The sequence below is a fragment of the Pan troglodytes genome, chromosome 9 (assembly GCF_028858775.2).
Source record: "Pan troglodytes isolate AG18354 chromosome 9, NHGRI_mPanTro3-v2.0_pri, whole genome shotgun sequence".
Lineage (NCBI taxonomy): Eukaryota > Metazoa > Chordata > Mammalia > Primates > Hominidae > Pan > Pan troglodytes.
This window is the reverse complement of record NC_072407.2, coordinates 8,380,497-8,398,979: the sequence shown is the minus strand read 5'-3', so window position 1 is coordinate 8,398,979 and position 18,483 is coordinate 8,380,497.

Sequence of the window (18,483 nt, the reverse complement as noted above, 5' to 3'; positions counted from 1 at the left end):
AAGATGTTTTGTGTATTCCAAAAGAATTGAGAAACAGTGTTAAACCAAACCTTGAAGACTGATACACAAAGTGGTTGCATATAATTTCAACAGAAATAAAAGGATAATACTGGGAGGATCAGTATGAAATACTAAATGTATCATATGAGTGAATTTCTACTTGAAACACTTCTAAGAGGTAGTACTACGGGTACTGCCTATGTCCTCAGGGGAAATGTCAAGGGCTTTTATTAAGTTTTGCCTCCAAGTGAAGGCACAAAGTGAGACAAACGAAAAAATCCAGGGAAACAGTACGTGGTTAATTGGATTAGATGTTGAGCTGATGGTAGAGTACCGACTCAGAGACATAAAAGTAGACATAATTTATTTAAACACTAATTGCTTTTCAAAGCACCAGACTTCTTGACTACGTAAGTCCAGTATAGGGGAACACACACAAGACAAAACCTGGAGAAGTGTATTAGAAAAACAACGTGATGAGACAGAGAAAAATGTTTCCGCTGCTCTTGCCATATCACAAGTTATACAGGACCTGAACAAAAATAAATAAATCTCAAGATTCTGAGGGAGAACATGGCAAAGGTATTCTGGCTTCTAGGCACCTCGAGACACAGGCATCAATAACAGTTCCAGTTCTGGAATCTGCTAAGAGTGATTTTCCAGTTCAGTGATTGTTAACTGTGGCTGGATATTTCAAGACCTTTCTACCAAACTTTTATAAGATGCCAATGCCTGGGACCTACCCCAGACCAAATGAATCAAAATCTCTGGGCATGGATTATGTTCATCCTGATTTTATTTCTTATTCCTGTGATCCCTTCACCCACCCACATTTCAAAATTTATTTCATGCTAGAATTTAGTGTATACACATTTGGGGTAATGACTTTTTTACTGTACATTCCTCGCATCTTCTTTATTTTATATTGTTATTTCTGCCCTTGGTTTTTATCAAGTTGTCATATACTCCATTTTGTACTTAGCTTGAAATTTTACTTGGATTACCCTCCCCATTAAATGGTTACCTGCGCTTTCTCTGCCTTCCTGATCAGAACACGTTTCTCTAGTACTTATCTGAAAACAAGAGTTTTGCAATGCTCTTAATTCTTTTTCACTTTTCACTGATCCCCTATTCCTAACTTCCAGGTTTTGCCAGGATATTTTGTTAATTTTAGTTCAATAGTCTTAGTCAAATGTATCTCACAGATAGTTCCTTCAATTTCTGAGTCCTTATTTACAACTGAACTTTACCTGAAGTCTAAACTTCTTTTTCTGTTATACACGTAAGAAATTATTGAAATATTTAGTCCCAGCCTCAGTACATGCCTCCATTTCCTTTCTTTTCTTCACATTCCCACCAATTGTTGTTCAGGTTCACATAAGTGATAATGTTTGGAAAGTCTTCTCTCAAATAGGTTTCTCTGTTGGGGGACACAGGAGATAAACTGTCTGAATTGCTGTGTATCTTTCCTTCAACCTAACAGAGGGGCCACATCTCAGCTGGGTACAGGATTGTTGGGCTGTAGTCCTTTCTCTCGGTAGTCCTTAACTGCTATGCCACTGTCCATTCCAGCGTTGGAGATAAAAAGTCTAATTCCAGCATCATTCTTCTTCTGTAGATAATATGTTCTTTTTAACTGTATGTTTGTTTGTCAGATTTTTCTCTTTCTCTTTAGAGTACAACATTTGTACTGACAGATGCCTCAGTGTTTCTTTTTTCTCATCACTCAAGTCCAGTATTTCTCCATTGTTTTAATCAACCCCCACTTAAGGAGCCTTCTTAGACATTTTTCCCTAATCGCTTCCCCATACAATTTTAATAGCATAGATATATTGTGTATTTGTTTATGTACGGCATCTGTGCTCTGTACATAAAGGGAGTGAGATTTCTGTTTACTCCCCCAAGAACCAGATTCTGCCCCATTAGGGACATTATCACTCCCGTTGAGAAAGCATGGTTTAACCTGAAACAGTGAGCCTTTTATTACATTCAAGAAATAATCTACTATTCTTTAATTATTGTCTTACTTCCACGAATACCTTTTACTCCTTGTGAAATTCTAGTAATTTTGTTATGCTTGATTTATCTGCCACGTCCCTTCTTTTTCCTCATGGTTTCATATATTTCTGCTTTTTGTTTTGAAGTATTTGTCAAATCAAATTTGGATCTCAATTCACTCACTAAATTGTTTATAAGAGAAATCGTGTTTTGGCCTCAGAAAGTGTTGGCCCCTCACATTTTTTTTAATAGAATGTGCTTTTTGTCCAAGTTGTCATCTTTCTGCCTCCCCTCTGCATGTCACTGGTAAGTGTTCAGTTTCTTCTGACTCATCATTGCTGACTGCTGGGCCTGCTAACACAGAATCTTTATCACTGAGGCTCAAGTTGATCCTGGACTCCAAATGGGAGTGTTACAGGTAGTTAGACAGACATGAACCAGGCAGGAGTGGGCTCTACCCCCAACCCACCAGGAATGTCAGGCGACCAGCAAGTGATGGTTGGGCAGTTACCACACTGCCTCTCTAAAAATGAGAACTTGGCAGCCAGTGAGGAAAGACAGTCTCCTGAGGGTCCATAGCTGCCACACTCAAGTGTTCATTGAACTCGGGCACCAGGGAGAGGCAACTTCCCAAACAGATAAAAACACTTGAGATTGGTAATCAGCTTCCAATAAAATCTCAGGATTTGGGCAAGTGAGTCCAGGCATGTGCCTTAAGAGAAAATGGCAGAGTATGACCTTCCGGAGGCATTCCACCAGAGAAGGGAAGAAAGCCTCAGATGGACATGAGTACAATTTCCTAAACACACTGCGCATGCTCACTTCCCAAGCATAAGGAGGGTGTTAGCAGGTGGGCAGCCTACCCTAAGGGAAGAATCATGGGAAAGGGGTGCAATATGCCAAAAATGGGCCAGAATATAAAGTCCCAGGATCAAGGTTAAGCAGGGCACTTGTCCTTCAAGTCACCCACTGGAGTCTCTTCCAAGTGTACTTTACTTTCTGCTCTAAAACTCTTTAATAAGCTTCCACTCCTGCTCTGAGAGTTGCCTCAGTCTTTTTTTGCCTTATGCCTCTTAGTGGAATTCTTGCTGCTCTGAAGAGATAAGAACTGAGGTTGCTGCAGACCCGTATGGATTCACCTTAGGTAACTCAGATACCTTCTTCCCCTAACAGGAGCAGTCCCAGAGATGCTAGAAGACAAAGTGGTCTCTGTTGGCCCAAGTCTGGTAGGAAAGAACAAAGCAAGCAGCAGATCTCTTCAGATGCACCTAAAGAAAGCCTTTGAATTTCCTGGTCCCCTACAACCCACTTCAGGATTTCACTTTTTCTTCTTGGGTCCATGAAGGATCTCAGGATACCAAAATCAGCCTCTCTCCTCTTCCCTCCTCGGATCGCAAGCCCAGGGCCTAACTGACAACACTCATAAAGCACCCCCTGCCAGTTCTCCCTTCAGGCCCTCAAGCAACCAATTTCTCTTGGGTGAGTACCTAAGACTGAAATGTCTGGGCTATAGGATAAATATATGTTGAACTTCCTAAGAATCGCCAAATATTTTTTTCCAAAGTGGTTGAATCAATTTACATTCCCAGCATCAGCGTCCCCATTGTTCCTCAACTTCACCAACATTCATTCTTTCTCACCTTTTCTATTTTAGCCATTTAGTGTTTCTGAGTGGAATTTTGGGATTTTAGTTTGCATTTCCCTGATGACTAAAGATGCTGAGCATCATCTCATGTGTTTATGGTCGATTTGTACATCTTGTTTTGTGAAGTCTTATTTATACTAATTTATCATAAAATTTATTTTCTATTTTGAAGATTGTTCTTCTTTTTCATTTTATGTATTTGTGCTATTCTTCTCAACTCTTTAAAAAAATAGATTTGCTCCTGTTTCTGTTTTGTTTGGTGGTGGTGTTTTGTTGTTGATGTGTTTCAAACAACGTGGTATGTAACTGTTTGGCCGGGTTGTCTCCTAACAGACTGCAATCCCCTTTAGGGCAAATGAGTGTTTTCCATAATGTCTGTACTAATTAACATTCCCACCAACAGTGTGTAAGAGTTCATTTTTCTCCACATCCTTACTATTTGTTCTTTTGTCTTTCTGATAATAGCCCTTAAGATAGGTGCAAAGTGATATCTCATTGTGGTTTTGCTTTATATTTCCCTGCTCATCAGTGATGTTTAACATTTTTTAATACACCTATTGACCTATTGGCCATTTGTATGTCTTCTTTTGAGAAATGTTTACTCAGGTGTTTTGCCCTTTCTAAAATAGTGTTGTTTGTTTTCTTGTCATTAAGTTGTTTGGATTCCCTATAAATTTTAGATATTAATGCCATATCAGTTGTATAGACTGCAAAGATTTTCTCCCACTTTACAGGTTGTGTTTGCACTTTGTTGATTGTTTTCTCTGCTGTGCAGAATCTTTTTCTTTGAATGTAATCTCATTTGTCTATTTTGCTTTTTGTCATCTTTGATTTTGAGGTCATATCCAAAAAAAAATCCTTACCCACACCAATCTCTGAAGCCTTTCCCCTATATTTTCTTCTAGTAGTTTCATGGTTTCTGGTCTTATGGTTAGGTCTTTAATTTTCTTTGACCTTTTTTATACATAAGGTGAGATAAGGGTCTAATTTCATTCTGCATGTGACTATCTACTTCTTCCTATCCTACTTACTGAAGAGACTCCTTTTCCCAATATGTGTTCTTGGTGACTTACCTGATCGAAAATCTATTGTCTCTAAGTGCTTGGAATTATTTCTAGGCTCTCTATTTCTGTTTCATTGGTCAATGTATCTGTTTTTATGCTAGTGCCATGATGTTTTGGTTACTAGAGCTTTATTGCATATTTTGCAGCCCTGTAATATGATGCCTTCAACTTCGTTCTTTTTGGTGAAAATTACTTTGGTTATTTGGGGGTTTGTGTGGTTTTATAGGTCTTTTAGGATTGTTTTTCCTATTTCTGTAAAAAAGTGTCATTTGTATTTTGATAGTGATTGCATTGAATCTGTATATAGTTTTGAGTAGTATGACTGTTTTAGCAATATTATTTTTCCAATTTATTAATATGTAATATTCATTTCTTTGTGTCTTCTTCAATTTCTTTAATCAGTTTTTTTTTCATCATAGAGATATTTCACCTTCTTGGTTAAATTTATGTCTGGGTATTTTATTTTATTTTTGCAGCTATTGTAAATGGGATAGTTTTCTTGATTTCTTTTTCAGATAGTTTGCTATTAACATATAAAAAGACTACTAATATTTTTGTTGACTTTTTATCCTTCAACTTTACTGAATTTGCATATTAGTTCTAATAGTTATTGGTGGAGTCTTTAGAGTTTTCTACATATAAGATAATGTTATTCGCAAACAGGGAAAAATTAACTTCTTCCTTTCTAATGTGGATGCCTTCTATTTCTTTCTCTTGTCTAATTGCTCTGGCTAGGACTTCCATACTACGTTGAATACAAGTAGTGAAATTAGGCATCCTTGTCTTGTTGCCGATTTCAGTGAAAAAGCTTTCAACTTTTCCCCACTGAGTATAATGTTAGCTGAGGGTTTGTCATATATGACCTTTATTGTGTTGAGATGCATTCCTTCTACACCTAATTTGTTCAGAGTTTCTATCATGAAGAGTGTTGAATTTTGTCAAACACTTTTTCAGCATCTATTAAAATGATTATATTTTTCCTTCATTCTGTTAATTTAATGTATCACATTGATTGATTTTCATATTTTGAACCATCCTTGCATTCCTAGGATGTATCTCACTTGATCATGGTGAACAATCTTTTCCATAGACTGTTGAAATCAGTTTGATAGCATTTTATTGAGGATTACTGTATCTATGTTCCTCAGGGATATTGGTCTGTAGTTTTTCTTCTTTTGTTTTTGGGACCTTGTCTGGTTTTGGTGTCTGGGTACAGCTGACCTTGTAGAATTAGTTTGGAATAATTCCCTCCTCTTTAGTTTTTTGGAGTATTTTGTGAAGAATTGGTAGTAAATCTTCTGTAAATATTTGACAAAATTAAGCTGTGCGGTACTGAGCTTTTTTTGATGGCTTACTTTTATTATTGATTCAATCTCCTTGCACATTATTGGTCTGTTGAGGTTTCCATTTATTCATAATGCAATTTTGGTAGGTCCTATGTTTCCAGGAATTTATCTATTTCTTCTCTATTTTCCAATTATTTGGTGTATAATTGTTCATAATAGTCTTCAGATCCTCTATGACTTCTGCGATATCAGTTGTAACGTCTCCTTTTTCATCTGTCATTTTATTTATTAGTTTTCTCTTTTTTTCTTAGTCTAATTACCGGTTTGTCAATTTTGTTTATCTTTTCAACAAATCAACTCTTCTTTTCATGTCTCTCTTCTATTGTTTATCTTTAAACAATATAAAGTAGTCTAGTTTAATAGGTAAAAAAAGGAGTACTACTTTTGCGTTTGCTCTTGTTTTTCTATTTTCTTGAGGTAAAATGGTAGGTTGTATATTGGTGCTGTTTCTTCTTTTGTTTTTATTTTTCATTTTTGTGGATAAATAATCGGTGTATATATTTATGGGGTGCATTATATGTTTTGATACCGGCATGTAATGCATAATAATCACATCATGGAGAACGAGGTATACATCTCAAGCATTTATCTTTTGTGTTACCAACAATTCACTTTTACTCTTTCAGGTGTTTCAAATGTACAATCAAATTATTGTCAACTGTAATCATCCTTTTGTGCTATCAAAGAGTAGGTCTTATTCATTCTACTTTTTGTATCCATTAACCATCCCCACCTCCACCCCAACCCCCAATAAACTTCCCAGCCTCTGGTAACCATCCTCCTACTCCCTATGTCCATGAGCTCGGTTGTTTTGATTTTTAGATCCAGCATAAATGAGAATATGCAATGTTTGTCTTTCTTTGCAAGCTTTATTTCAGTTAACATAGTGATCTCCAGTTATATTCATGTTGTCACAAACAACAGGATCTCATTCTTTGCATGGCTGAATATTAGTACTGAATATTAGAATAATAGTAATCCATTGTGTACATTACCAGATTTTCTTTATCCATTCATCTCTTGATGGACACTTAGGTTACTTCCAAATCTTGGCTATTGTGAATAGTGCTGCAATAAACATAGGAGTGCAGATATCTCTTCCATATGCTGGTTTCCTTTCTTTTGGGTGTATACCCAGCAGTAGGATTCCTGGATCCCATGGTAGCTCTCTTTTCAGTATTTTGAGGAACCTCCAAACTGTTCTCCATAGTGGTTATACTAGTTTGCATTCCCACCAACAGTGTACAAGAGATTGCTTCTCTTCACATCCTCACCAGCATTTGTTATTGCCTGTCTCTTGGATAAAAGTCATTTTAACTGGGGTGAGGTGGTATCTCATTGTAGTTTTAATTTGCATTTCTCTGACGAGCAATGCTATTGCTTTCATAGGAGGCACCTTTTCATAAGCCCATTTGCCATTTGTATGTCTTCTTTTGAGAAATGTCTATTCAAATCTTTGGCCTATTTTTTAATCAGATTTTTAGACTTTTTTCCTATAGCATTGTCTGAACTCCTTGTATACTCTGGCTATGAACCCCTTTTCAGATAGGTAGTTTGTAAATATTTGCTACCATTCTGTGGGTTGTCTCTTCACTTAGTTGAATGTTTCTTTTGCTGTGCAGAAGTTTTTTAACTTGATGTGATCCTATTTGTCCATTTTGGCTGTGGTTGCCTGTGCTTGTGGGGTATTGCTCAAGAAATTTTTGCCCAGACCATTGCCTGGGAGAGTTTCCCCAATGTTTTCTTGTAGTACTTTCTTAGCTTGAAGTATTAGACTTAACGCTTTAGTCCATTTTGATTTGATTTTTGTATATGGTGAGAGATTCAGTGATACAGCCTAGTTTCTTTCTTTTTTTTTTTTTTTTTTTTTTTTGCATGTGGATACCTAGTTTCCCTAGCACCATTTGTTGAAGAGACTGCCTTTTCCCCAGTGTATGTTCCTGGCACCTTTGTCAAAAATGAGTTTACTGTAGGTGTGTGGATTTGTTTCTGTGTTCTTCATTCTGTTCCATTGGTCTATGTGTGTGTTTTCATGCCAATAGCATGCTGTTTGGGTTACTATAGCTCTGTAGTATAATTTGAAGTCAGGTAATGTGGCTCTCCCAGTTTTGTTCATTTTGCTTAGGATGGCTTTGGCTATTCTGGGTCTTTTGTGGTTCCGTATACATTTTAGGATTTTTTTTATTTGTGTGAAGAATGCCATTGATATTTTGATAGTGATTGCATTGAATCTGTTGGTTGCTTCGGGTAGTATGGACATTTTAACAATATTGGCTCTTCCAATCCATGAAGGTGGAATATCTTTCCATTTTTTTTGGTATCCTCTTCAATTTCTTTCATCAGTTATTTGTTTCTTTCCCCTGCCACTTTCAGAATCTTTATTTTTGAACTTTGACAGTGTGATTATAATTCATATTGGGGTAATCTTACTTGCATTTAATATGACATAGATTATGTATATTAAATACATTTTTACTTTAAATATCTTCAACTTATGATTACTTTATTGGGACGTAACCTCATCATACATCAAGGAACATTCATATGATAAAGCAAGTAGAGTTAAAATTTAATGAAAGAATCTTGGTGGTTGACTATATAATTGGTCATCATAATTTTTTTTTAATTTTCTGTATATTTGAAACTTTCTATAATAAAATAATATAAAATTTATTTACTTGAAGAAATCATGGTGACTCTTTAAGAATAGCCAATACAGAATAATGGAAATAAAATGATTATAAAGGTTACCAATTCTTGATGTTCTTAGATATCCATTCTTAATAAATTTTAATGTATATTGTTATATGTTTTTCATGTGTATGAGCATTTGTGTGTGTGAATGTTTGTTGTTTCCCTAGTATCTATTGCATCTACTATCATTACTAACATAACAGTTACTAAATCAAGAAAATAATTTTTCATTTTAAACAGCAAAAGTATGAAATTCTCATTGTAGACTATTTGGAAAATATTTAAATGTACAAAGAATTTCCTTTTTTTACTCTTGTGTTTATGGTACATTCTGTTTATCTCTTACTTGAACTTTTAAATGCATTTGGAAATCAAACATTTTTATTTCAATAATTTATACCCTATTATTTTACACATATTTTTAACAAGTATTTATCATACTTGAAACATATTTTAACTAGCGGCAAATTACAATTTAAGAGCTTATCATAATTAGTTACCAGTGTAACTTTTTCATATTTAACATCTACTGTATTTCACATTTTACAGTTTTTCCAAAAAGTAATCTTTTTTACAAGAATTTCCTTATTTTATCCGTTCTTTAATTCTAGTTATATAGGAGGACCTACATTTTATATAGTCAAGTCACCAAACATTTTCTCTGGGTGTTTCCCTTCTCTTTTTAACTTCAGGATTTGTTCTGATTCTAATATAAGTCTATTACTTACTCTGTCTTTATTCCATTTATTTTAGATTTTAAATTGATATATGTAATATTTCAACAATATGTTATTTAAAAATATAATGTAATAATATTATAATTACCAACAATTACACTCATAAAAATAATTATTAATATTGAAAACATTTCATTATTTAATCATATTTTCATGTATTTCTATATTGTATAATGATTAGTATATTTTACTTAATGTTACATGACAAGAATTTCCTTTGGCACAAAATAAACTTCACAAATTTATTTAACTTTATTTAATACTGCCTAACAGATTTTCACATAAACAATATATTGCAAAATATATCATTTTAGCCAACCTATAGATTCTTATTGAATATTTATTTCAGATGATTTGCCAGTATCAATAAACTTGTCATAAACATGATTATTCATAAATTTTTGTATGTGCTCTATGTTACTTTTTTATATGGGATAGATACTTAAAGTTTTCTTATTTACATTTGACATGCCCTTGGCCAGGTAGAATATATACAAATTGTTAATACATGTTATGAAAGCTAGGATCATTTTTGCTTGTCAACTATACTAAAAATAATTAAATAAAAAAATTGTCAAATTAAAGATGCCAGTGCGAGTTATAATTTAAATCATAAATTTTTGCATAATGAAAATTATAATTTCTTAATGGAGAAATTTCTTAATGAGGTGTTATTTCTGCAAAAATGATGGCCTTCTTCCAAGAGCTAGAAGTACATGATCAAAGTACCCAAGGCAATGTTTAGCTTTCAAAAAAAATTCAGCCTGAGTAGAATCCTGAATGGAGTAGGTTAGATATCAATGACACTATCCCAGCCCAATCAATCTATGACTTTAGACAGAAGCTTGTCATCCAACAAATTCAGGGTTGTCTTGGCTTTTGTTTTTGTTTTTGTTTTTTAACTAATTGCAAAGAGGGAGACCAGAGGAACAATGGGGTGTTTCAACAAACAAATGAAAAGATTTAGTTAGTATAGGATTTAGGGTACAGATTAGTTTTAGGCAAAATAATCAACATTTTAATAAGGTTAAAATAAAGCAGGGGTATCTCTAAAGAGATTAACATAAATACTGAAAACTTATTTTAGAACCCAGCTGCCTGATCTGAGAATGGGTGGCTAAACTCCCCCATTCATCGAAGGTTGATCTGTGATGTTGTTCTTTTATGAATTTTGGCTTGAAAATCTTTCATTCCCTATTTAGGTATATGTAATCAAAATTGGCTAGCCAGAGAACTTTTCACTGAGAACAGGATATGTGGACTGAAACTTATCTAATAAGCAGTAAGCCATAGAAAAAAAGGCAGTGAGAGTATTTGGGGCACAGGAAAAAGAAATTTCAAAAAGCCGACTTCTAAAATTAGATGAAGGAGTTCAAGGAATAGAAATGGTTGTAGCAGAGTATTTGTGGAGGTGAAGCAGAAGATAAAGTAGATGAGGTGAATAGAAATCTAATCATGTAGGGTCAAGTATGAAAATGTTAAGATTTGAAGATATGATTTATGGATTTTTTTCTGATTGAATCTTGGAAAACTGTTGGAGAGGTATAGGAGCAAGTTGATACTATAAAAGCTGAGAAGATAATTCAAGGACAGAACAGTAAAGTATCTTCAAATGCTCCTGAGAGGTTAAAACAAGAGGAGAGAAAAATGATCATTGACAACATAAAACCACAAACTGCACTATTATTTCCCATGTAAAAAAAAGCTCTATGACATAAAATACATCACATACCACTATACTCTCTTCAGGAGAAGCAACAAAATTGTTGATTGAAATTGTAGGCTGTTAAAAATCCTAGAAATGACTAAATTCACTCTAACAGGATTGATAGAAATAAACAAGTCTGGAAATTTCTGATATTCTTTAAAATCATGTTTTAAACATGAAGTCTTTGCCCATACCTATGTCCTGAATGGTATTGCCTAGGTTTTCTTCTAGGGTTTTTATGATTTTAGGTCAGAATAACCAATGCAGAGAAGTCTGTAAAGGACCTGATGGAGCTGAAAACCAAGGCACGAGAACTACATAACGAATGCACAAGCCTCAGTAGCTGATTCGATCAACTGGAAGAATGGGTATCAGTGATGGAAGATCAAATGAAAGAAATGAAGTGAGAAGAGAAGTTTAGAAAAAAAAGAATAAAAAGAAATGAACAAAGCTTTCAAGAAATATGGGACTATGTGAAAAGACCAAGTCTATGTCTATTTGGCATACCTGAAAGTGACGGGGAGAATGGAACCAAGTTGGAAAACACTCGACAGGATATTCTCCAGGAGAACTTCCCCAATCTAGCAAGGCAGCCCAACATTCAAATTCAGGAAATACAGAGAATGGCACAAAGATACTCCTCAACAAAAGCAACCCAAGACACATAATTGTCAGATTCACCAAAGTTGAAATGAAGGAAAAAATGTTAAGGGCAGCCAGAGAGAAAGGTCGGGTTACCCACAAAGGGAAGCCCATCAGACTAACAGCTGATCTCTCGGCAGAAACTCTACAAGCCAGAAGAGAGTGGGGGCCAATATTCAACATTCTTAAAGAAAAGAATTTTCAAACCAGAATTTCATATCCCTGCAAACTAAGCTTCATAAGTGAAGGAGAAATAAAATACTTTACAGACAAGCAAACGCTGAGAGATTTTGTCACCACCAGGCCTGCCCTAAAAGAGCTCCTGAAGGAAGCACTAAACATGGAAAGGAACAACCGGTACCAGCCACTGCAAAAACATGCCAAATTGTAAAGACCATTGAGATTAGGAAGAAACTGCATCAACTAATGAGCAAAATAACCAGCTAACATCATAAAGACAGGATCAAATTCACACATAACAATATTAACCCTAAAGGTAAGTGCGCTAAATGCTCCAATTAAAAGACACAGACTGGCAAATTGGATAAAGAGTCAAGACCCATCGGGGTGCTGTATTCAGGAAACCCATCTCATGTGCAGAGACACACATAGGCTCAAAATAAAGGGTTGGAGGAAGATCTACCAAGCAAATGGAAAACAAAAAAATGCAGGTGTTGCAATTCTAGTCTCTGATAAAACAGACTTTAAACCAACAAAGATCAAAAGAGACAAAGAAGACCATTACATAATGGTAAAGGGATCAATTCAACAAGAAGAGCTAACTATCCTAAATATATATGCACCCAATACAGGAGGACCCAGATTCATAAAGCAAGTCCTTAGAGACCTATAAAGAGACTTAGACTCCCACACAATAATAATGGGAGACTTTAATACCCCACTGTCAACATTAGACACATCAATGAGACAGAAAGTTACCAAGGATATCCAGGAATTGAACTCAGCTCTGCCCCAAGTGGACCTAATAGACATCTACAGAACTCTCCACCCCAAATCAACAGAATATACATTCTTCTCAGCACCACACTGCACTTATTCCAAAATTGACCACATACTTGGAAGTAAAGCTCTCCTCAGCAACTGTAAAAGAATAGAAATTATAATAAACTGTCTCTCAGACCACAGTGCAATCAAACTAGAACTCAGGATTAAGAAACTCACTCAAAACCGCTCAACTACATGGAAACTGAACAACCTGCTCCTGAATGACTACTGGGTACATAACGACACGAAGGCAGAAATAAAGATGTTCTTTGAAACAAACGAGAACAAAGACACAACATACCAGAATCTCTGGGACACATTCAAAGCAGTGTGTAGAGGGAAATTTATAGCACTAAATGCCAACAAGAGAAAGCAGGAAAGATCTAAAATTGACACGCTAACATCACAATTAAAAGAGCTAGAGAAGCAAGAGCAAACACATTCAAAAGCTAGCAGAAGGCAAGAAATAACTAAGATCAGAGCAGAACTGAAGGAAACAGAGACACAAAAAAAACCCTTCAAAAAATCTATGAATCCAGGAGCTGGTTTTTTGAAAAGATCAACACAATTGATAGACTGCTAGCAAGACTAATAAAGAAGAAAAGAGAGGAGAATCAAATAGATGCAATAAAAAATGATAAAGGGCATATCACCACTGATCTCACAGAAATACAAACTACCATCAGAGAATGCTATAAACACCTCTATGCAAATAAACTAGAAAATCTAGAAGGTATGGATAAATTCCTCGACACATACACCCACCCAAGACTAAACCAGGAAGAAGTTGAATCTCTGAATAGACCAATAACAGGCTCTGAAATTGAGGCAATAATTAATAGCTTACCAACCAAAAAAAATCCAGGACCAGATGGATTCACAGCCGAATTCTACCAGAGGTACAAAGAGGAGCTGGTACCATTCCTTCTGAAATTATTCCAATCAATAGAAAAAGAGGGAATCCTCCCTAACTCATTTGATGAGGCCAGCATCATCGTGCTACCAAAACCTGGCAGAGACACACCAAAAAAAAGAGAATTTTAGACCAATATCCCTGATAAACATCAACGTGAAAATCCTCAATAAAATACTGGCAAACTGAATCTAGCAGCACATCAAAAAGCTTATCCACCATGATCAAGTGGGCTGCATCCCTGGGATGCAAGGCTGGTTCAACATATGCAAATCAATAAACATAATCCAGCATATAAACAGAACCAAAGACAAAAACCATATGATTAACTCAATAGATGCAGAAAAGACCTTTGACAAAATTCAACAACTCTTCATGCTAAAAACTCTCAATCAATTAGGTACTGATGGGACGTATCTCAAAATAATAAGAGCTATCTATGACAAACCCACAGCCAATGTCATACTGAATGGGCAAAAACTGGAAGCATTCCCTTTGAAAACTGGCACAAGACAGGGATGCCCTCTCTCACCACTCCTATTCAACATAGTATTCGAAGTTCTGGCCAGGGAAATCAGGCAGGAGAAGGAAGTAAAGGGTATTCAATTAGGAAAAGAGGAAGTCAAATTGTCCCTCTTTGCAGATGACAAGATTGTATATCTAGAAAACCCAATCGTCTCAGCCCAAAATCTCCTTAAGCTGATAGGCAACTTCAGCAAAGTCTCAGGATACAAAATCAATGCGCAGAAATCAGAAGCATTCTTATACACCAATAACAGACAAACAGAGAGCCAAATCATGAGTGAACTCTATTCACAATTTCTTCAAAGAGAATAAAATATCTACGAATCCAACTTACAAGGGATGTGAAGAACCTCTTCAAGGAGAACTACAAACCACTGCTCAATGAAATAAAAGAGGATACAAACAAATGGAAGAACATTCCATGCTCATGGGTAGGAAGAATCAATATCATCAAAATGGCCATACTGCCCAAGGTAATTTACAGATTCAATGCCATCTCCATCAAGCTACCAATGACTTTCTTCACAGAATTGGAAAAAACTACTTTAAAGTTCATATGGAACCAAAAAAGAGCCCGCATCGCCAAGTCAATCCTAAGCCAAAAGAACAAAGCTGGAGGCATCACGCTACCTGACTTCAAACTATACTGCAAGGCTACAGTAACCAAAACAGTATGGTACTGGTACCAAAACAGAGATCTAGACCAATGGAACAGAACAAAGCCCTCAGAAATAATGCTGCATATCTACAACCATCTGATCTTTGACAAACCTGACAAAAACAAGCAATGGGGAAAGGATTCCCTATTTAATCAATGGTGCTGGGAAAACTGGCTAGCCATATGTAGAAAGCTGAAACTGGATCCCTTCCTTACACCTTATACAAAAATTAATTCAAGATGGATTAAAGACTTAAATGTTAGACCTAAAACCATAGAAGAAAACCTAGGCAATACCATTCAGGACATAGGCATGGGCAAGGCCAACACCAAAAGCAATGGCAACAAAAGACAAAATTGACAAATCGGATCTAACTAAACTAAAGAGCTTCTGCACAGCAAAAGAAACTACCATCAGAGTGAACAGGCAACCTACAGAATGGGAGAACATTTTTGCAATCTACTCATCTGACAAAGGGCTAATATCCACAATCTACAATGAACTCCAACAAATTTACAAGAAAACAACAAACAATCCCATCAAAAAGTGGGCAAAGGATATGAACAGACACTTCTCAAAAGAAGACATTTATGCAGCCAACAGACACATGGAAAAATGCTCATCGTCACTGGCCATCAGAGAAATGCAAATCAAAACCACAATGAGATACCACCTCACACCAGTTAGAATGGCGATCATTAGAAAGTCAGGAAACAACAGGTGCGAGAGAGGATGTGGAGAAATAGGAACATTTTACACTGTTGGTGGGACTGTAAACTAGTTCAACCATTGTGGAAGTCAGTGTGGCAATTCCTCAGGGATGTAGAACTAGAAATACCATTTGACCCAGCCATCCCATTACTGGGTATATACCCGAAGGATTATAAATCATGCTGCTATAAAGACACATGCACACGTATGTTTATTGCGGCACTATTCACAATAGCAAAGACTTGGAACCAACCCAAATGTCCAACAATGATAGACTGGATTAAGAAAACGTGGCACATATACACCATGGAATACTATGCAGCCATAAAAAATGTTGAGTTCATGTCCTTTGTAGGGACATGGATGAAGCTGGAAACCATCATTCTCAGCAAACTATCGCAAGGACAAAAAACCAAACACCGAATGTTCTCACTCAGAGGTAGGAATTGAACAATGAGAATACATGGACACAGGAAGGGGAACATCACACACCGGGGCCTGTTTTGGAGTGCGGGGAGGGCAGAGAGGGGAGGGATAGCATTAGGAGATATACCTAATGTTAAATGACCAGTTACTGGGTGCAGCACACCAACATGGCACATGTATACATACGTAACAAACCTGCACGTTGTGCACATATACCCTGAAACTTAAAGTATAATAAAAAAAGAAAAAAAGACCTTGTCTTTTGCTAGGCATTCAGCATGGGTATTGATCAATCTAGTCAGGAGTTGAGATGGTTTACGCTTTGTTGTTGTTATAATGATCCTGAATAAACCACATGTTTAATGACCTCTAGTGTTACTCTCTTAGTCTATTTCTACTGTTATAACAAAATGCCTGAGACTGGACAATTTATAAATAATAGAAACTATTCCTCACAGTTTTTGAGCCTGGAAAGTGCAAAATCAAGGTGCTTGCAGGTTTGGCATCTGGTGAGGGCCTAGTCTGTTCTTCCAAGATGCCACCTTGAACACTGTATCTTCACAAGACAAAAGAAACAGAAGAGCAAAAAGGGCCTAGGCTAGTTCCCTCCAGCCCTTTGATAAGTTCACTAATTCCATTTAGGAAGGCTCTGCTCTCACGACTTCATCACTTCCTAAAAGCCTTGCCTCTTAATATTATCACATTGGTGGTTGAGTTTTAACACATGAATTTTGGGGAATATATTCAGACCATAACTTTCCATCCTTAGCCCACCAAATTCATTTCCTTCTCACACACAAAATACATTCATTCCATCTTAATAGCCCCAAAAAGTTATAACTCATTCCAGTACCAATTCAAAATTCTAAGGTCTAGAGTCTCATCTAAATCAGATATGAGTGAGACCCAAGGTACAATTCATCCTGAGGCAAGTTTCTCTCCAGCTGTGAGCCTGTGAAATCAAATAAATTATGTGTTTCCAAAATACAATGGTGAGACAAGCATAGACTAGACACTTTCATTCCAAAAGGGAGAAATAGCCAAGAAAAAAAAGGGGGGTAATGGGTCCCAAGTAAACCCAAATCCAAACAAGGTAAATAACATTAAAACTTTAAGCTTGAGAATAATTTTTGACTCCATGCCCTGCCTTCCAGACACACTGGGGTGGCGGTTGGGTCCCAAGGCTTCAGGGGACCCGACCTCCATGTCTTTGCCGGATGCAGCCCATGCTGCAGCTTTCACAGGTTGGACTTCAGTGCCTGTGGCTCTCTCGAGCTAGAATTGCACGTTGGTGATTCTACAGGTCTGGAGTGTTGGGAGCAGCCCAGCCCTACAGTTCTCTTGGGCATTACCCAAGTGGAACTGTGAGGTGGCTCCACTACGCATTACCCTCTCTGTGTGACTCTGCCCCTGTGGCAGTTCTCTCTGTGGGCACTGCACTTCAGCCTGGGTGACAGAGACTGTCTCAAAAAAATTAAAAAGGCAAAAGATCTGGACAGACATCTCATCAAAGAAGATACACAGATGGCAAAGAAGCATATGAAAAGGTAGTCAACAACATGTCATTGGAGAATGACAAATTTACACAACATGAGATACCACTACATACCTATTAGAATGGTGAAAATCCAAAACACTGACAACAGTACATGCTGGGGAGGATGTGGAACAGCAGGAGCTCTCATTCACTGCTGATGGGAATGCAAAATGGTACAGCCACTTGAGAAGGCAGCTTGGCAGTTTCTTACAAAACTAAGCATACTCTTACCATACAATCCAGCAATCATGCTCCTGGGTATTTGCCCAAATGAGTAAAAAATGTGTGTCCACACAAAAACCTGCAGACAGATATTTATAGCAGCTTTATTCATAGTTGCCAAAATTGGCAATCAAGATGTCCTTCAGTCAGTGTATGCACAAGTAAATTGTAAAAACAAGGAAAAATCAAATAATAACACCTAAATAAAAGATATTCAGGTCAGAAAGGAGGATGTAAACCTGTATTTCTTAAGAGATAACATGGCTGCGTAAGTAAAAAAAAAAATCCTAAGAATCTACATAACACTTGGGATAAATAAATGGATTTAGCAAGGTCAGGGACACCAAGTTTAAAATACAAAAATAAATTATACTTTATATAAAATCAGCAAACAATTTAAAATACCATTACAAACAATTTTATTTATCATAACACTAAAACAAAGCATAAAATATCTAAATTTTATGGCTGGGCACAATGACTCTCGTGAGTTATCCCAGCACTTCAGGAGGCCAAGGCAGGCAGATTGCTTGCACTCAGGAGTTCAAGACTAGCCTGGGCAACATGGTGAGCCCCATCTCTACTAAAAATACAAAACAACTTGGCTGGGCATGGTGGTACACGCCTGCAGTCCCAGCTACTCTGGAGGCT